The following is a 21,907-nucleotide window of genomic DNA, read 5'->3' on the forward strand; positions in this document are numbered from 1 at the left end:
GCTTCAGGCCAAGAGAGGTGTTGGCAGAGGGAACAGCTTGTACAAAGGCCCTGGGGTCCTTGTAGGAGGTGGTGAGGGAGGTAGGGCTGGGTAGAGTGAGGAAAGGGAGAGCAGTAAGAGGTGGGTCATGGTTAGCAGCTGCAGTGCCAGGCCCAGACCCAGATGTTTTCAAGGCTATGGGATAAGAAAGGACAGGGCCACAAGTAAACCCAGGAAAACTAGCCTTGCATACTTCATAATTTTTTTTCGGTTGTATATCAAATTTTTTATGTGTTCAGAGTTTCCAGCACCTTGAACAATGAAGAGAAGCCACAGTGTATATAGATACAGAGTTACAATTTCTTTTCTATTTACTTTGACTATTTTGAAATGTTAGCAAGCATTTTAGGATATACTTCTAAATTTGGTATGTCACTGTTTATTTTGGAAGCAAATAAGAAAAAGACCTTTCTGGGTCTATTTGACGTTATGAAACTTAGACAAGTATCCACGAAGAGGGCATATTGTGCTCTAAGCTGGTAAACTCTGTGGTTTGCAATCTTGTTTAAGCAGTCAGAATTGCAAATAATGATCCCTGAAATATAATTTCCCATCATTCACTTACCTGCCAATTTTCCCTAAGTTTATGGGTTCCTATAAAACTTACTGTGAAACTCAGATGCTTATAATAGTCAACTTCAGACTAATTTTATTCTTTTTTCTAGACAACGATATCTTAAAATCACATTGCTGAAGTCCTGAAGTCATTTTCACACTGTGTCATTGTGCTATTGGCTCTTTGTTACTGCTTTCTGGAAGAAAATAGAGTGAGGTTTGTACAATCACGGTTTCTGTTTCAGAATATAACCCGGTCGTCATTTTACGAAGATCACTTCTAGGTATTCACTAATGAGGGAAACATCAAATCACTTGGCATTTTCGAGGTGATGGGAGAAGAATACGTAATATGTTTTCTCGGAAGCTGTTCTTTCTTCCTGTGACGAGGAGGAGAGCCTCCCATCTGCACCCTGATGCTGTGTAATCAAGCCTGTTTCCTCTGAGGTTGATGTTTGGTGCCTAAGAGGACTTTATTTTTCCACCTAATGACATTTGTGATTTTTATCACTTTGTTTATGGAAAGGAGAGATGGGGGCAAGTGTTACGAATGTCAGGTCTCTGTGATTGATGCGTTAGCGCTCTACTCCAGGGCATGTTGTTTCTTTAGGTTGTTAGGGGAATGGGTTAGGAAGGTGCCCAGGCGTGCCAGCTGTGTGGCCGGCAAGCAGCTGGACCACAGAGATGCCTCTTTGGCAGAGCCAACAGGGCCAGAAAGCTTGTGAATCAGCACCGAGGGTAAACATTAGTTTGAAGGATTAGGAACAGAGCTTCTGGTCTGCAGTTACTAGCTAATTATAAGAGTGAAGTGGAGAAAAGCTGCAGCCTTTGTTGAACAGTCCTGTTAGAAGCATCTAAAGAGAGAGAGGCTTTAAGAGAAGTCCCCTCTGTTCAGAAAATCCAGTGAAGTCACAGCGTTGGAGGAAAGGCTCTTGGTGGGTTCTACATGGCTGAGCAGAAGGATGCCAGATGGGAGAGAGTGAAAGTGGTTTGTCTGGCACCTTTGGCCAGTGTTGGGCTGAAAGCCAGGTGTTGGTGGCTGAGACCCTTCAGCGTCACATAAATTGGTACACGAATAAATAAACCTGACCCACAGCTTTAGAGGAGAGGAGGAGCAGCAGAACCAAGGGAATGGTTAACACTGTATTATTATTTGTTTATGTTTATGTTCCCCCCACTGGACTGTGGATGCCCTGAGGGTGGTATTCATGCATATTCATTTTATTTGTAAAATTTTCACTTATTTAAAAACATTTTTGGCTACATCAATGGCACATGGAAATTCCCAGCCCAGGGATTGAACCTGCACCAGAACAGCGACCTGAGCTGCTGCAGTGACCGATCCTTAACCTGCTGCACCGCAAGAGAACTCCCGCGTATTCATTTTATATTTGCATTGTTTACTGAAGTGAACTGGAGTGGGATGAATTTCTCTTTTTAATGGCATTTTTTAACCTCTTTAGTTTGAGGGTAACTTGTTACTCAGATATGTTATGAGGAACCCACAGTGTGTAAATTCACTTTTCTCCCTTTAAAGGTATGAGATTTAATGAAGAAGGATTGCCCCAAAGCAAGGATAGAGCTATCTTATATAAATGCAGAAAACATCCTTGGTTCATTGTACATGAGTTCATTCATTGATCAGATATATACTAGGACTACCTATTAAGTGCCAGGTCCTGGGGCTACAAAATAGAGCATAATCAGTAGCTAAAGAAGGAGCTCACAGACTTCTGTATTTGAAATAAAAAGAGCCAGCAAATAATTGCCCACCTAAATTGTCTCCAAAGGAATTGTATTATGTAGAGTTGAAGGAGAGTTCGGAACAGTTCTTAAGAAATGTAGCTCAGAGATAATATTGTGTGATCAGCTTAAAATGTATTAACTGATAGCAACTTACATTAACAAAATGATTTCAATTACATATTCACACATAACATTTTAAAGCTTGTTACTTTAGATAAAATTTTCTGATAATTTACTCAAAGCCCTTCTTTTTGTATAAGAATGACTTAGGGTAGGCAGTATATTGTCTCTTTAATAGCCTGTATTGGAAGTTATTCCAAACTGAATAAATGTGTACTTTGTCAAATTTTTAATCATCTGTTCTGTGCAAGGATCTCTAGAAACATGCCATAAGCTGTGGTGTAGGTTGCAGACGCGGCTCGGATCCCCAGTTGCTGTGGCTCTGGTATAGGCCGGTGGCTGCAGCTCCGATTGGACCCCTAGCCTGGGAACCTCCATATGCCACGGGAGCGGCCCTAGAAAAGGCAAAAAAAAAAAAAAAAAGGATCTCTAGAAACAGCACTTTTTTTTCTCTCCCACTTTTATTGAGATATAATTGACAAACAGCCCTGTGTAAGTTTAGGGTATACAGCCAAATAATTTGACTTACATACATCATGAAATGACTGTCTCAGAAAGCTTAATGATTCATCATCTCACATAGATATAGAATTAAAGAAATAGAATTTTTTTTCCCTTGTGATGAGAACTCTTAGCATTTACTCTCTGAACAACTTCCATATATAATGTACAGTGGTGTTAGTTATATTTATCATGTTGTACATTATATTCTAGTACTTTTTATTTGGTAACTGGAAGTTTGTACCTCTTGACCACCTTCATCCAAAGCAGTTTTTTTAAAAAGAGAGTTATAGGTAATATTGCAAAGAATGGAGAAAGATCCAACTGGTATATTTCAAACCTCTGTACATTGTGGATATGTAAGAAATACTCTTAAGTGACCCCAATGGTTTTACTGGATCAGAGGAGGTGGGGTTTTTTTTAAATTATTTTATTTTATTGCTATTATTTTTTTAAATGAACCAACCCATTTTTGTTGGCATGGTACAGCTGTGTTATGTGAGTTGCTTTTTAAGTCACTGGAGCTCTTATTTTTGAGAATGACTTTTTTTTTTTTTTTTTTTTTTTTTTTTTTGTCTTTTTGCCTTTTCTAGGGCTGCTCCCACAGCATATGGAGGTTCCCAGGCTAGGGGTCTAATCAGAGCTGTAGCTGCCGGCCTACACCAGAGCCACGGCGACATGGGATCCGAGCCGCATCTGCAACCTACACCACAGCTCATGGCAACACTGGATCCTTATCCCACTGAGCAAGGCCAGGGATCGAACCCGCAACCTCATGGTTCCTAGTCGGATTTGTTAACCACTGAGTCATGACGGGAACTCCGAGAATGACTTTTTAAAATGATCTTTTGTCATATAGTCACCACAGGCTATTAAAGAGGCTGCCTTGGAGTGAGGAGGGATGTGTACAACCCAGAAATGTGCAGTGGCTCTCAGAGACCATTATCTTCATTATTTTTCTCCTAGGGTTTTAGATATGATTAAAAATTACTCTGTATAGTTGAGTATGAGGGGCTTATAGCAATGGTACCCCCCTTTTAACACATAAATATATATAAAGCATAATTTTATTTATGTAGTTAATACAGATTTATATGCATATTTATAAGTGTATTTGTAAATTTCATAAATTTATATGCATATATTAAATATATTATATACAAATACACTATATATACAAATATATATAGAGAGAAATTTGGGACTAAATGACAGTCTGACTTTATATTGTGAAATATTGGCTCAACTAACGACATTAGAAGGACAACTGTTTATATTTGCCATAGATTTTATGACAATCTCTGAAGTGAACTTGAATATTATTGTATCATTAGTTATATTTTCTAATGTTTCATTTAAAAACACTCCGTATTTTGTGATGTTATCTTAGGTTGCCAAATAATATAATTAAATTTTTCCATCCATGAAATCATGTGGATAGTTCTTCATTGATTGGAGAAATAAAATATAGCAAGAATAATACATTTAAAATCACAACGTAGAAGTGGCCAGATGAGACCTGGGGTCGGACAGAATGAGTTTCTCTTTGTCTTGCTCTTGAAGACAGTGTTACATGGAAATCTGTTGGGCAAATTAATCAAATGCCCTCTGTTGGCTCTTCATAACAAGGCAGCACATTAAGTTGCACGTCTCGTTGTCATCACATATCACGTATGCATAATATGTAGTGATTCAGATCAGCTGCTGGAGCATTTGGACACTTATGTTCCTTTGAGTCCTTGCTGGGGGGAGAAGAGGTGGGTGGGAGAGAAGTTAGCTCCAGTTACTCTGATAGTGATCATTGTCTTACTGAAACATATGTCTTGTGGAGACAAAATTGTGATCCAAATTAGGAGCCTAATAACTTAATTTTTTTTTTTTTTGCTTGTCTTTGTCTTTTTAGGGCCGTACCCACGGGATATGGAGGTTCCCAGGCTAGGGGTCTAATCGGAGCTATAGCCGCTGGCCTACGCCAGAGCCACAGCAATGCCAGATCTGAGCCGTGTCTGCGACCTACACCACAGCTCATGGCAATGCAGGCTCCTTAACTACTGAGTGAGGTGAAGGATCAAACCTGAGTCCTCATGGATGCTAGTCAGATTCATTTCTGCTGAGCCATGATGGGAACTCCTAAATTACTTGGTTTTAATGGTTTGAAACTTGGTGGGGCAAAGCAGATTTCAGCCTTGCCTGGGTGTGCTTTATAATATGACCATGTATACACTTAAGACATTTTCCAAGAATCTGATGGAAAATTAAAGCCTCTTTTATGGATTCTGCAGAGGGATAAATTCCTGCATTTGAAAGTAGTGTGCATGTCAAAAGTTTGAGTTTGGATTTATTTTATAAGACAGCATCAAGGTCAGAGTTTTAATTCTCCTCTTGTCCTATATTCTTGTTCTTATATTCTCCTCTTGTCCTATATTCTTGTTTTTGATTTGTGTATTTTTGTTTTTAATGAACTGTTTTAAGACATGGCTATTTGGGGCATGGATTTCAAACTTCTGTAGATTGTCTATAGCACCACACATTTCTGCTTTCTCCTATTGCTGGTCTGTAAGAAGACAGGGAGGCTCTTAAATTGAGGCCACTTGCCTATGAACTTATCAAATGTTACTTTATTCCCTGTGCACTTCCAGCAAACTAAGAGTGATTTAAGAAGTTCACTTGTTTGAGACCCATGTTTACCTAGTAGAGGTGACTCCAACTGGGTATCTATCAGACACTGGCGTGACCCATCTTCACTGAATATTCTTGTGGCTGATGGGGACTGTCCATTGCATCTGAGAACATTCTGAATGTCTGGGATGCCCATGCTCTCTGCTTTCATTGGTCGAGCTGCACATTTTTGCTAATCATGCTTGTGTTTGCCTGGCTGCCTGCTGGTCTGTCTGTCTGTCTATCTATCTACCTACCTACCTACCTCCCTACCTATCTCTCTATAAATAGATGGTTAGATAAATATGGATACACACAACAACCACTCTTTCTACCTCCTTTCTTATGTACACACACACACACACACGTGCGCACACACACACGTTTTTCGAATTATTTGAAAGATACGTATAGGATGGTATATATTTCCTGAGAATATGTTTTCTTACATTGCTCCAGTGCAATTATCAACTTCACTGTATTTAACATCAATGTAGTACTTTTAATCTAATCTATGGTCTGTTTTCTGATTTTGTCAATTAATCCAGTAATATCTTCTTATGGCATTTTTTCCCCCTCCAGTACACAACCAAGTCTAGTCTCATGCATTGCATTTGATTGTCATGTCTTTTTATTCTCCTTTAATCTGGAACAGTTTTTCAACTTTTATACTTTATGACAATGGACATTTTTAATAATAAGTCCCCCCTCCCCCATGGAATGCCCCTCACCTTAAGTCTGTGTGATGTTTCCTCTTGTTAAGGTTACGTGTTCCCTGCTGGAATATTACATAACTGATGTGTCCTTAGGGTCTCTCCCATGGAGGCATGTGATGTCCATCTGCTCTGTAGTTTTGATCATCCAGTAAAGGGGTCAGATGATTTCTGTGTACTATCTTTCCCTCTTCCGACTAATAGGCCGTGTGTGGGGAGACATTTTGTTCCATATAAATATCTTGCCCATTATCAAGATATTCCCCCCTTAGCATTCGTGCTCCCTTCTCTAGTGTGGAGTTTGCAAAATGTTTGTTTTCCCTCCACACTGACCCCTCAGTACTTGACCTTTTCATGTAAGCAGGAGTCCTCCATTTATTGTCCTCTTCTTTCTTTCTTTTTTTTTTTTTTTGTCTTTTTGCCATTTCTTGGGCCGCTCCTGTGGCATATGGAGGTTCCCAGGCTAGGGGTCAAATCAGAGCTGTAGCCACTGGCCTACACCAGAACCACAGCAACGCGGGATCCGAGCCGCGTCTGCAGCCTACACCACACAGCTCACGGCAACACCCACCAGATCCTTAACTCACTGAGCAAGGCCAGGGATCGAACCCGCAGTCTCATGGTTCCTAGTCGGATTCGTTAACCACTGCACCACAGCGGGAACTCCGGTCCTCTTATTTCTTTATTCATTTATTATTGGTGTGACCTTACAGGTTCCCAAGTTTTCCTCAGTGGGTTATAATTCAATCTTGTTTTTAAAATTACTTTGGTTCTCGAATTGTCTGACTCAGCACTGGGAGCTCTTCAAGCATATGTAGAAATCCCCAGTCCACACCCACCCCAGTTCTGTTCCATCCCATGGAGTTCTTCTTTGTCTTCACCCACTTCATATTTGTGTCTCTCTTCTTCCATGGTGAGAACCTGAGCTCCCAATCATTTCAGTGTCCTTACTCATCTGCTAAAATCTATAATGTATCTGAAATAGTTTCAGAGTTGTTTAGCTGTAACTCCACAAAATCACCCTTAATAAAAGGGTTTAGGGGTGTTTACATTCTCTGCCCCCTCCCCGTCCAACCAAGAATTCTGTGGTCATAAATTGTATAAATCTTCCTCCGCTCCTCTTCTCCCCACTTCTGTTTGACATTGTAGCATATGTGGCCATTTCAAATAAGGTTAGGGTTGATTTGTTTCAGTTTGCTTTCAATTTTACTCCTCCCTTCTCATCCTTATTCACTTTCTTTTTCAAGTATCAGCAACATGAACTGCTTCCCAAAACCACAACTACACAAAAAGATACACTCAGAAAAGCATCACTCCCTCTAGTGTCCTTTTCACTCTGTTCCTACCTCTCAGCCCTGTATAAGCAGCCAGCTTCATTGTTTCCTGGTGTGTCCACCATGAAGGGGAGAGGAATTAGGATACACCTTTTGAAGGGAAGCATGTCAAAAAATTGGGGAATTTATGTTAAAAATCACCATCCTAGGTTTAGGATTCTTTAAGACCTATGTCTCTGTCTAGTGAACATGTCTGATTAATTTCAGATTCCAACCATATACATATAGACCCAGTGAGGTCATCTTTGTCCTCCAGTACAGGTGAGATCATCTATGTCCTAGACCTGCTTTTTTTCATTTATAATGTACTGTGCACATGAGTGTATTAGATCTCTTAGGAGAGAACATGACGGAGGATAGTATGAGCAAAAGAATTTGTATATGTGTAGGCCTCGGTCGCTATGCTGGTACAGCAGAAATTGGCACAACACTGTAAATCAACTATACTTTAATTAAATTATTAAAAAATTCTGAGAAACTTTTTAGCATTAAACCTCAAGGTTTTTGAATTCCTTTGACCATAAAATTTCTCTCCTCCTCCCTTAAACTTCTAAAAAATTTTCCCCAGAAACTAGTGTCCCCAAAACTGTCCTGCTGTTGTTTTTAAGTAGGCTGTTTGCTGTTTTCTTATAAGTTTCTTCATCATGTTAACTAAGTTTCTTTTAATTACTGGTTGACTGATTTTTTTTTTTTTTTTTTGCCATTTCTTGGGCCACTCTCGCGGCATATGGAGGTTCCCAGGCTAGGGGTCTAATCGGAGCTGTAGCCACCGGCCTACGCCAGAGCCACAGCAACGCGGGATCCAAGCCGCGTCTGCAACTTACACCACAGCTCACGGCAACGCCGGATGGTTCCTAGTCAGATTCGTTAACCGCTGCGCCGCGACGGGAACTCCTGATTTTTTTTTTTTTTTTTTGAAGTAGCAAGACTATCTTGAAAGTGATCAAATGCCTTTTTACCATCCTGGATGTTCTGTGATTTTCTTATTGGGCCTATTAGTGTGAAGTATTGCTTTGATGTATTTCCTAATGTTGGATCGCCTTAGAATACTTGCTGTGTCTCTTCAACTGGATTTGCCAATGTTTTAAGAACTTCTGTATTCTTATTCATAAATGATACTGGTTTACAGTTTTAAAATTTGCATGATTTTGGTCATGTTTGGATATGAAGACTATGCTAATGGCTAGGGAATGATCTGTTCCATGAAGATTCAATAGCATTTACCCCAAAATTATCTTTTAGGAAGATAGATCTTTGATGACTTCTCAATTTCTTCTATGTTTTCAGCTCTTTTTACATCTCTCGGATTAATTCTAGCAATTTATATTCTTATAAAATCCTCCACTGAATCTGTTATTTCCTCCCAAAAGTTCAGTACTGAGTGTTTCTCCTATTTTTTTGTTTTTTCCCCTTCAGATTCATTAAATTCTGTTTCTGTGGTTTTTTGGTTTGTTTGTTTGTTTTTCCTTTTGACTCCATTATCCTCCCACATTGGGGCATAACTTTCATTGTATATAATAGCTAGAGGTCTGCTGTTTCATCAAAAATATCTTGAATATTTTTAAAGCCAGTAAATACTTCATGATTTTAAGATCACAGTTGTGATACATCATGATTTATTTTGCTAATTCCCTGATTGTGGACAATTAGATTCTCTTTGTTTTTCTTGATGTTAAAATCAAGGCTTATATATGTTTATATATGTTGCATCACTCAAAATAAATTTTAAGAGAATTTCCAAGTCTGCCTGAAATTGTATTTTAATGGAAATACCCAACTGTTCTCCAGAAAGATTGTACCAAGTTAATTGTGTGGGAGCCTCATACCATTGCAATTTCTGAATCTTCTTAGTCTTTACCTCAATTGTGTGATGAAAATATTTAGTTTTTATTTGCATTGCCTTGATTTCTAATGTGGTTGAATTTGTTGGTCATTTGCTTTTATGTGTGTGTATGATTTTCAGGAAATCATATCTTTCAATCTTATTATGGTTTCTGGTATTGGAATCATGTTTATAAATGTTTTCCTTATACTATATGAGAAAAATATTCATAATTTCTTCTGATAGTTTCATTTTTGCATTTATATTTTTTAATTATCTGAAATTTATTTTCAAATAAGGTTTGAGTAAAGAACCCATCTCTCACTTGCTTTCAGACTGCTTTTCACTTGTCTCAGTAGCATTTATTGAATCATCTGTCTTTTTCCCACTGCTTTGCAGTGCCACCATTGTAATAAATTAATTTTCAATATATTCTTGGGCCTATATCTTGATGATATTATTACATTGATTTGTCTTTCTATGCCTGTGTCAGTACCACACTTTTAATTACCTAAGCATGATAATACATTCATCATACATTTAGTCTTCCCAGGAACATTAGAATTTTTTTTCAAAATGGAAAACCTTTTACATGGAAATTTTGTCTCGTGTGGCACTGAATTTAGACATGAATTTAAGAAGAATTGATATCTTAAGACTATTGAAATCTTTCTGTTCAAAAACAACTTATCTTTCCAATTACTTGTTTTCTGTTTCTTATTTGTATTTTCTAGTTTCCTGTATCCTATTTCCTATATCCTGTAGGTACTGTGAATTTCTTATTAGTATGTATTTCCTCATATTCTATGTTTCTTTTTTTTTTTTTGGCATTTTGATTGTACTTTTTATTCCACTGTATTTTCTGTCTTTGAATATTGGTACCTAAGGAAGCTGTTTTAGTCTACATATGAATTTTAATAAACAGTAGGGCATAGTGGGTTTCTTTGCACAAGTCACTCCAACTTTCTCATCTTTAAGATAATAATGGTTGTAACTACCTCATAAGGATTGTTTAACGTTCAAAAAAGATATACTTAAAGGAATTAGCACATCATAGTTCTCAATAAATGTTAATTGCTATTATTATGATTATTTTTAGTTTTTGACAGGTTTCCCTCTGTATTTTCTTTATTCTTTCTTTTTTTTTTTTTTATTTTCCCACTGTACAGCAAGGGGGTCAGGTTATCCTTACATGTATACATTGCAATTACAGTTTTTCCCCCACCCTTTCTTCTGTTGCAACATGAGTATCTAGACATAGTTCTCAATGCTATTCAGCAGGATCTCCTTGTAAATCTATTCTAGGTTGTGTCTGATAAGCCCAAGCTCCCGATCCCTTCCACTCCCTCCCCCTCCCATCAGGCAACCACAAGTCTCTTCTCCAAGTCCATGATTTTCTTTTCTGAGGAGATGTTCATTTGTGCTGGATATTAGATTCCAGTTATAAGTGATATCATATGGTATTTGCCTTTGTCTGGTTTCCCTCTGTATTTTCTTATTGTTTCCAGTAGTTTCTTTCACTTGATTTTCTACAGTTTCCAAATATTTAGTCACTTACCCTTAAATAAATATTTTGCCTTCTCTTTCCAGTAAGGTAAGATTTCAAAGTGCCTTTCTGCAAAGCAGTTTAATTCAGGAAGAAGGTGTCCTGGGTCATTACCCTTTTCAGTTGTCTTTGACTTTATTGATCAAAATGTCAGCCATCTCCTAATGTGAATGAATTTGGAGAATTATGAAAAATGAGTTATATAATGTGACTTTATTTCTTTGAGAAGCTTTTGGAAGACATGGTCTGTAAGCAAGTGTACTGTCTAGAATGTCCTTGTTAAAAGCTGAAGTCAACACTGTCTTATTAAAAGAGAAGGACTCAGGAGTTCCCTTGCGGCTCAGCAGGTTAAGTATCCGGCATTGTCACTGCTGTGGCTCTGGTTACATCTGTGGTACGAGTTTGATCCCTGGAACAAGAATATCCACATGACTCAGTTTGGTATTTGGTTAGTGTTTCATTTTCTCTTGTTCGTGTAATATAATACAGCTACATTACTCATTTAAAATTCACTTTAAGGATGACTGAATGTTCAACACATGGAAGGTTTTAATTGGAGACAAAATCATATTCCACTGACTTTCTCAACAAATATCTGTCTCAGGATTGATGGCCACTAGGAGCAATTTGAATTTATCACTTTCCCCATGATATCTTACTCATAGAAAATAATAACAGAAAGAATTTTATATCATCGTATGCATTCCACATAATAATAGGACGATTTAAGTAATGGCTAGAGTAGTGAAATGTGTTTTTTTCTTTAAACGAAATAAATCATCTCCAGTATGGTCTATTACGTTATTTGCCCAGTGTTAAGGTTTTCAAAGACATACTGCCTAAGAAGCCCTGGGATAGGGGATTTTTGAGTTAAGGGAGGCTAAATAAAATATGAACTGTGAGGGGAACTTCCTTTGTTTAGGAAGTGGCATTTGAATTGGGTTCTGAAGGCTGAGCAGGCTTTGGGTAGAAGGTGGAAAAGGAAGGCTTTTTTTTTTAAATTTTATTGAAGTATAATTGACTCACAATGTTATATCAGTTTCAGGTGTACAGCAGAGTGAATCAGTTATATGCATAAATATATCCACTCTTTTTTCCAGTTATTACAAACTTATGAGTAGCTTTCCCTGGTGCTATAGAGTTGGCTCTTGTTAATCATCTATTTTATATAGTAGTGTGTCTGTGTTATTCTCACCCTCCCATTTCCTCCCTCCCTGCAGTGGTTTCACCTATGGTAACCATAAGATTGGTTTTGAAATCTGTGAGTTTGTTTCTGCTTTACAAATAAATTTTTTGGGTAAGGGAAGAAGATGGTCCTTAAAGTAGAAGGAATAATGGGGTATGAGAACAAGAATGGACCTAGGTTTTTTTTTTTTTTAGGGCCAAACCTAAGGCATATGGAAGTTCCCCGGCTAAGAGTCAAATTGGAGCTGCAGCTGCCAGCCTACACCATAGCCACAGAAGCAGCAGATCCTAATCCACTGAGTGAGGCGCTGGGATTGAACCTGCATCCTCGTGGCTACTGTTGGGTTCTTAACCCACTGAGCCACTCAGGAACTCTGATCTAGGTGCATATTAAGGAATTTGAAGGAGAAAGACATTGTTAGTCATGAAGAAACTTAACTTGCTTTAAAAAAGCAATTTCTGAGATAAATAAAATTGTGAAATAGTGGCATCTTTGGCTGATGATCTAAAACAAATAGGAACAGTTGCTGCAGCTTAAAGCAGCAACTGCTGGAAGACAGAAAAGATAGCCCGTAAATACTTGATTTAAGTCACCAGATTTGACAACTGAGAAATATGACTTAGGCTTTCTTCTTTCTCAGTATAAGCTGAATCAATACCAACAATATTAGAATGACAGAGTATAAAGTTAAGAAGCTCGGGCCACAAGGAAGGTATTAGGAGGGAAGTTCAAGAAATCCAGGTTGGATTGTGGTAATCACAGAGCAGTCAGAATACACATGTACGACACATCCCTATGACCCTTTGCTGCATCTAAAATGAGCTGAATACAATTATTGCTCCACAGATTTCCTGTGGACATCCAATATCTGGTGGTTTTGACACCTAGGATCAGTCATAGACCAGTGAATACAATTTCTAATGGGAGTCCATAATGACACCTAAGAAAATAAATGAAAAATGGACATATAAAGGGAAATAGCACGTCTCTTGTAATCATATTAAAAAGTTTAACAACCTGAAGACTTGATCTTTTTCATTTGTCATAATTAGCCTTCTCTATATGTCACTGCTATTAAATTACTTAATTAAAACCTGTTTAATAATTTCTCTTTTATAAAATAACTGTTGGAGTTCCCTTGTAGCACAGCAGGTTAAGGACCTGGTATTGTCACTGCAGTGGCTCAGGTCACTGCTGTGGCACTGGCTCGAACCCTGGTCTAGGAACTTCTACATGCTGTGGGGTGTGACCAAAAAAAATGTTTCCCATTGTTTATGTAACACATGGAAATGGCTTAATAATCACACATGTTAAAGCACCAAGTCAATAATTCATGGGCAGTGATAATAGCAGTATTAACAAAAACCACTGCTAAGAAATTATTCCAAAGTAAATTACAGAATACAATATATTGCAAGGAAGCATGATTTATTGAAAATGTATTATTGTAATGTAATAAAAAATGTCAGACATAGTGACCTAGTGGGAGAGTGTCCTTAGACAGGGGATTTCTGAGACTGCAGGTATAAGAATCCACATTGGCAAAGCCAGTGCTGACTTTAGAGACAGTTTAGAATAGCGTTCATATGTAGAAACATAGTTTACAATATGATTATATTATACATGTATATTTTTTGGCTGGTCCCATGGCAACCGGAAGTTCCCGGGCCAGGGATCAAACCCATTCCACAGCAATAACCAGAGCCACAATGGTGACAATGCCAGCTGGAGACTCTGAGCCACCAGGAGACTCCATGATTGTGTTTTATCAACCCACATGCCCTAGTGAATTTTCAGAGTCCTTCCCTTCCTTTTCCTCTCTACTCCGCTCTTTTCTTTCTTCCATCCCACCAACCAAAATGACTCTGCGTACATGTTGGTGAAAAATTGCTGCTAATTTTAAAGAACAGATATCTCAGGTTAATGGTGTTCTTTTCTGTGTATGGGAAGCTGCAAGAGTTGGGAGTCATTGAGATTCTTCCTGAGATCTACATCTAACTATTTACAGGGCCTCTTTATCCAAAGCACAGGATGCCTCTCACCCTTTCATCCTGAATTCTTCTCAGGGGGCATGGTCAGTGAGTTACAGCTTCATAACCCTTGTAGAACTGTGTGGTGAGCAATGCTCTTTGTCTTTGTTTACACCAGTATGAATATTGGAGTCATTTATGTAATCATGTTGAATTCTGGCACTAGAAGAAGCAAATATGCCTAATGTGGTTGAAAAGGTGAAGAGAGACTGTGGAATTTTTTTTTTTTTTTTGCTTTTTAGGGCCGCACCCGCAGCATATGGAGCTTCCCAGGCTAGGGGTCGAATTGGAGCCACAGCAATGCAGGATCTGAGCCACATCTGCCGCCTACATCACAGCTCACAACAATGCCAGATCCTTAATGCGGTGAGCAAGGCCAGGGATCGAACCTGCATCCTCATGATGCTAGTCAGATTCATTAACTGCTGAGCCATGATGGGAGCTCCTGTGGAGGTCTTAAAAGGAACAGTGGTTACTTTTGGGAACCATAGAAATTGATGGCCCTGGTTTTAGTGATCAATTTAGTCCCAAATGTATGGTTTTTTAAAAATTTGGTATTGGTATAGATTAAACATTACCTTTATGTTTGTCTGTTGTCATTAGCATCATTTATTGTTTTATGGAGGGACAGAAGGGAGGCTGGGTGTAGGTAAAGAAGCTCTTGAGGTTGTTGAGCAAGAAATGACAGAATGGAAGAAAGTGATTCAAGTGAGAGGGTAAGCAGGAATTCAAATAAAAAGGTTTAATTAAGTAACCTGTGGTCTCTGAGTCCTTGGTCTCCTTTGAGGAGGTAGGCTGAAGGCATTTTTACAATTCAGATCTTCGTATTCTGGCCCTGAGGGGGAACTGTTAACTCACAGTAGTTGAGTTGCGTTGGGAAAGGGGTAGTCAAGTTCGTGGTTGTTGGGGACAGACTCTTTTGTATATTCACTGTTCAGAAATCTGGTTTCCATAACTCTTAGGGTGTTTTTGAAAATATGTGGAATTTGCTTTATTAGTTTGATGACATGAAATACATCGTATCTCAAAATATTTGAAAATCTGTGGAATTTGCTTCAGTTGCTTTGAAAGCGTGGAGTACATCTTATCTATTTTCAGCTTTCTCCCTTGGTAGGTTGTAGGTACTTAATCATTGTTTGCTGAAGAGAAGGAAGAATTTGAAAGTTGCTTATACATTGCATATTACTTGGAAATCATTCTCCGATGATCCAATAAGAAGAGAAACTTTTGGTCTTTTTAAAGAAAATTTTTATAGAATTTTAGAATTCATGATTTATATTAGTATTAGAGATTATGTAGTTTAACTGCTCTATTGATGCTCAAACCTACAGTTTCAATATTTTAAAAAAATTTCTATACTTAAGGTAATTCTACACATGAAACTGCATTAGAAGACTCCGATCATTTGTTCTGAGCATCTTAATTTTTAACATAGTGATGTACCAGTAAAATTGAAGGCCTGTGTCTTTAGACTACAAACCTTCTAAGGCAGATCTCAGCCTATTTTTAATGTTCTGAAGGGCATGCAAGATGAGTTTGCTTGGTATTTGCTATTCTAGAAGAGGCAGATACTGTAAGACTTAAGTTGTGGGCTCTGGACCCAGACTTCCTAGCTTCAGATATGGTGTGCTCCAATTTGAATTCTAGCTCTACAAGGATTCCTATTAAGTAGTTTTTTTTTTTTCAGTGCTCAAGTTTCCTCACCCTTCAAATGGGAATAACATTAGCACCTACTGACCTCGGTAGATTGTTGTACAGGTTAAATTTGGCAATTCATGTAATATGGTTAGAACTACCTAGTATTGTTATTTTTAATATTAGTATTAACTTTTCACTAAGTCTATGTAATTGTCATGTAGAAAGTGTTTATTAAATGAATTAAATAAAGTACCACCACATAATTTATTTTTCATCTTATACGGAAACACTAAATACTGCGTTTATAGCCCTATTCAGTATAATGGTGTGGTTTCTCTCACATTGAGCCAGATGGCGTCCTCTAGCCACAGAATAAAGAATCCTTTAGCTGTGTGTCATTTTAGAAGCAATCACATACATTAATTTAATATGAAATTAATATGGAATTAAAGAATTGATAATGGCGACTGTATAGCATTTTCCATGCTGTTGTAAGATAATTGTTTTTGCATCTCATTACTTAAGACCATCAAAAAGATGCATTAAAATAATTATACTGGTAAGGGCTTATTTGGCAAAGATTACCTTAGAAAGTAAGCAGTTAAAAGCAAAAACAGAAAAAAAAAAAAAGTCCTGTAAGTTTTCTATTTTATTTTATTCATGGTAATAATTACTTGAAAATATTTTTTAAAAAACTCTAAAATGTACTCCCTACTTGGTCACATGCATTTTGGCGATTTTCAGACAGAAATTACTCATTCACAAATATTTATTGAACATCTAGTATATGTTTATCTCAGTTCTGAACAGTGAGGGTGTAGCAGTGAACATAACAAAAATCCCTGCTGTCATGGAGCTGAATTGGGAAGGGAAGCAGATAGTAAACCCATAGGTAAACTCTGGTGGTGGTGCTGAGTACTATGAGGAGAAATAAGGAAGGGGGTGTATGGGAAAGTTGGTAATTTTAAGAATGATTGAAGAATACTTCACAGAAAGTGTGAATTTTGAGCATAGACTTGTAGGCCATGAGGGAGTGGATGCATGGAGGAGGGGTATTTGAGGTAGAGGGAACAGCAAGGAAGTCATTGTGGGTGAAACAGTGAACAAAGCAGGGGGAGTAGTAGGAATGAAATCAGAAAAATAAGCAACATTGTGTGGAACCTTGTAGGCTGCTGTGAAACTGACTTTTATTCTTGATATTGAGGGAAACCATTGGAAGTTTTGGAGCAGAGTAAAATGATTTGGCTTCCATTTCAAAAGGATATCTTCATGAGCTACTCTGATAAAGGATGATAGAGAGCAGTAGGACCCCAGTTGAGAGGCTCCTGGAATAATCTGTAAGAAGATGGTGCATCAGCTCACCATCCAACTAGGGTGTCTGCTCTGGAGACACTGAGAGCTGGTTGGAGTCTTGATTTACTTTGAAGGTATAGTCCACAGGATTTTCTAACAGTTTGGCTATCAAATTGGAATCATCAAAGCTTTGGGTCTGAATAACTTAGATGATGGAATTACTATTAATGGACCTTTGGGAAGACTATTAGAAGAGTTTGTTTCAGAATCATTGTGGGGCAGGGCATCACAGTTTAGTTTCAGATACTTAAGTTTAACGGGAAAGATGCAGGTTTCTACATATAACCCCACAGCCCAGTGTGTTACACTGAAAGTATTAAGAAATAAAGGAACATGAGATATGGCTATTTAGGAAGCCATATTTCTGGTTGGCTTCTTTTAGGTCATTGTTCCATCCAGCACTTCCTTTTTTGTAAGCCAAGAGTGTATATTTTTGTTTGGTTGGCTTAATGGTTTGATTTTAGACAAATGTACCCAACATTCCATTATATATTTCTGTTTCAGGGACTTATCTTTCAAGTATAATCTACATTGGATAGCTGTGTGTTTATCCCAAAATGAATGCCACAATTGCTCAAATATTTTTGGAATTCTGTTCCTATATTAATTCAAAACTAGCTTGTAAGCTACTCAGGAAAATTAGTCTTAAAAGAGAGTTTCAGTTTTAAGACACTGACTTTCATTCAACCTCTGTTTGGCACATTGATACTCCTTAAGAGCCAACAACTTTTCACGTGCCAGCTTGAGTCTTAAAACCATCAGTAGACTAATGATGTGAACAGATGAAGTGCACGAGGCTCTGCCTCTTGAGACTGTGCTGGGGGAGGGGCTGGGCCCTTCCTGTCCTTGGCCTCCTGCCCCAGGAAGACTGATGGGCACCATGACTATTCTCACCTCCCAGTCCAGTGATAGGAGGGTCTGCAGGAACTGTTACTAGGCATTTAATACCTTTTTGTTTCCCTGAAATAGATATTACATATTAAAAATCTGTTTATTCCCAATGGATTCTTTTAAAGTAAATGAGACATAATGCTGTGTTTGCATAATTCTTTAATTTTACAGTGTCATCTTAGAGGAATCTTTGCCATAAATTTTCCTTCTTTCCCATATCAGGATTTAGTTATAATTCTTTTGAAAATAATGGCTTTATGGCTTTTTAAAAAAATCTTTGTGGACACTAAATCATATTGCTTATTATGGCTGCTAAAGAGCTTGTAGTCAAATTTGTTGTCTACTAAATGTGAAAACTTTTCCTTTGACTTGCTTTTCCTATGCACTTATTCTTAAAATTTTATTTTAATTTTTAATTGTGGTAAAAAACACATAACATAAAATTGGAGTTCTCTTGTTAAGGATTTGGCATTGTCACTGCAGAGCCTTGGATTGCTGCTGTGGCGCCTGTTTGATCCCTGGCCTGGGAACTTCTCCATACTGCCCATGCAGCCAAAACAACAAACAAACAGAACACGTAATATAAAACATACCACCTTAACTTTTTAAAAAGTGTACAGTCTAGTTGTGTTACCTCTATTCACATTCCTGTGCAGTGGATTCTAACTCTGTTTCTGTTTTCATCTTGTGAAACAGAAATTCTACATCTGTTAAACAATTCCCCATTTCTATCTCCCTCTCATCTACTTAATTTTAAAGATTACAAAAAAAAAAAAAAACCCACATATACAGAGAATGAAAATGTGAAACCATACTAAATATTGGATGATTGTGTAAAAAACACAGCAATTTCTTATCTTCATGTGTACTTACAGTTTTCTGTCTCCCTCTACTAGCCCTTAATCTATGTAAACAATGACATTCAACTCTTTTTATGCTGTTTCTCAAATATTTTTAGTTTATACTGCCATTCTTATTTAAATGTGTAGTGTATGCTTTCATTGTGAAGCCTGCATTAGTATTCACTATCTGGTACAGTGGTATAAAGAGATATGTTGCCATTCTTGTACAGCTCCTTGTTAAACTTGAATCAATAATCAACACCTTGAGCCCATTTGGTTAGTTTTCTAAATTCCTCCCCTTCTTTTTCCTCCTCAAATGACAGTCTTTTAAATGATGAAATGTTTTTAGGGGCTTTTGTCTCACAGCTCCCAGTTTTCCAACTCCAGGCTAGGTGACTTATCCCTTAGGCCTGAAGAATTTCCATTATCCTGGGACTTCCTTCATGTTGGGTTGCCTGAATCATGATTCCATGCCTTGTGCTCTCTTGTTTGAGAGAACACTCAATCAGTTGTTTCCTAAGGAAAGGAATGTAGGATACTCAGTTTTTGTTCCTTAAGTGGCTAAAGCTATCTTTATTTTTGTTCTCACATTTAAGTGATAGTTTGGCTGGGTATAGAAATCTATGTTGAAAATATATTTTTCCTATAGAATTTAAAAACCATTGTTCTATATTGTCTTCCAGATTTTATTTTTACTTTTAAAACTTTGTCACAGCAATTGCTTATTAGATAAGTGTGTACGTATGTTACATTTTTTTCTTTGGAAGCTATTAGGGTTTTTTGTCTGTTATTATTTCTGGTATGGTACAGTTTCATAGCAAATTTCCTTATAATTGGCCTCTTTTTATTTCGTTTGTTGTGCTGGACACTTGGTGAGCTCTTTGAATCTGGAGACTTAAAACTAATATTTGGTTCTGGGATGAATATGGAGACTGGGGAAATTTTTTGGTTTTTATTACTTTGCTAATCACCTCTCTTCAATTTCTCCATAATTTCTGAAACTCCTCTTAGTTAGGTTTTTGGTGCTACTGGATTATGGGATTGGTATTCTAATATTCTTACTTGTTCATTTGCATATCCCATCCTTTAGTCTTTTGTTTCTGTTTTCTAGGAGATTTCCTTGACTTAGTTTTCCAACACCTTGCTTTAAATTTTTAATTACTAATTATATTTTTAATGTTAGGAATCTCTTTCTTCATCACTGATGATTTCTTTGATGTAGCATTCTGTTCTTTTTATGTGGTATCTTCTTTCTCTGAAGATATTCATTTGAGATTTTTTGGGGGGAGTCTGTGTTTAAGTTACTCTCTAGGTAATATTAAATATAATTTTTAAATGAAAACTTTCTCTTTTAAAGTAGTCTATCTATGCAATATCTTTTCCTTGTTCCATCCACACTCCCTTCCTTTATTTTCTTTTTATTTTTTTGTGTTGTGCTTATATGTAGGAGGCTGTTCTTAAATGTATAGTTATTATTTTCTATCAAGTGTTTTTAAGAGTGAGTCCTGACATGATTATCATCTCTCTGTGCATGTACAGCTTATTGGCAGATCATTTTGGCTATATGCTGATGAAATAGCAATTGAGGTGCTTCATCAGGGGACTTGTAAATGTCAGTATGTAAACCTTCTTTTTTTTTTTTTTTTTTTCCCCAGAAGAGATGCTTTGGACTTCATAGAGGGGAAATTGGGCACCCCATGTTTGGGAGCAGATCAAGGGAGTAGATTTTTGAGCCCTGATGTTTTTCAGTTTTCAAATTCTCACTCAATCAGTCCCTCTCTGTTCCATCCTGATTGTCAGTCCTTTTTTGCCTTAATGATAACTCTGATCTTCAAACCTCTGAAGGTCAGTTTCTCCAGAGAATAACCTGGCTGCACTGACTCAGGTTGGGAGGCCTATGGGTTTCACTTGCTCCATAGGGAGATTTTATCCAGCCCCCTTGCTTACAGTTCTGCTTCTCACTCTCCTGTTACAGTTTTGTGTGACAGTTGGCTCACATCTCGCTGGTATCCCCCTGCCAGCACTTGACCAGCTGCATTCTAAGCTCTGTCAAACCAGTAGTTGCTCCTCCAGTATTGTTGAAATGTTTCTAACTTTTTATTTGTCCTGGTGGGTTTACATCTTTTTTGTTTCTTTACTGGCATTTTTTTTTCCTCTCTCTCTTTTTTTATTATAGTCAGTTTACAATATTCTGTCAATCTCTGCTGTACAGCAGAGTGACCCAGCTATACATATACATATATATACATTCTTTTTCTCATATTATCTTCTATCAACTGGTATGTATTTTGTGAGGGAGAGGAAACAGACAAAAGGCTTGGGTGGTTAATCTGTCATGTTTAATCAGATGTCCTGTTCAGCTATTAGAGTTTTATCTTGATGTATTCAAAGTATTTCATTATCCACCTTAAGTCATTTCTGGAAAATGGCTGGGTACGAATTGCTTTAAAAGCTCCTTCTAAAGGATAGTGCTGTGTGTGGGTCTGAAACCTCACTATGCAGCAGAACACAGACTTGCAAGTTCAATAAAAGCTTAATATAGTGATATATAGTGGATAGAATTTAGTGTGATTAAAGATGACCTTTGCATTTTTAGATGTCTGAAGTATGTAATCACCATTCCTTCTATCCAGATTATCTTCAAAAAATAAAAAAGGAAAAATCCAAAGAATAATAGAGTATGCCCTCAGGCACATTTTGTTTCCATTGCTACCTTTCTTTCCCTGCTTTGTGAGTACTTTAGAGATGTAGGGATCTTGATAAATAGCTGTGTGATGTTTGCTGACCACTATAATTTTTTCTTATCACTAAAAATAGCTTATAAAATGAAAAGAATTCAGATTTTATAGTTTCTAGGTTTGATCTGTATATATTTTTCTTTCTGACAAAACTATTCCATGAAAGTTCACAATGGTGAATTATTGCTCTATTAT

The 21,907-nt window shown here is 37.3% G+C and overlaps 1 protein-coding gene across 8 annotated transcripts in view; it reads left to right on the forward strand.

Annotated features, from left to right (window-relative positions):
• CDK14 (cyclin dependent kinase 14) overlaps positions 1–21,907 on the forward strand; it is a 631,911-nt gene that overhangs the window by 76,856 nt on the left and 533,148 nt on the right. The window contains exon 3 of one of the 8 annotated variants that reach the window (XM_084976986.1): positions 705–811. The exons of the other annotated variants lie outside the window; for them this stretch is intronic. The gene's annotated coding sequence lies outside the window, so the exon portion shown is untranslated. The remainder of the gene's footprint in view (positions 1–704; positions 812–21,907) is intronic. 8 annotated transcript variants of the gene reach the window in all.

This window comes from Sus scrofa, chromosome 9 (assembly GCF_054392235.1).
Source record: "Sus scrofa isolate SSC_HxYL_T2T_F1_AM1 chromosome 9, Sscrofa_HxYL_maternal_Yorkshire_Landrace_v2.0, whole genome shotgun sequence".
In the NCBI taxonomy this organism is placed as follows: domain Eukaryota; kingdom Metazoa; phylum Chordata; class Mammalia; order Artiodactyla; family Suidae; genus Sus; species Sus scrofa.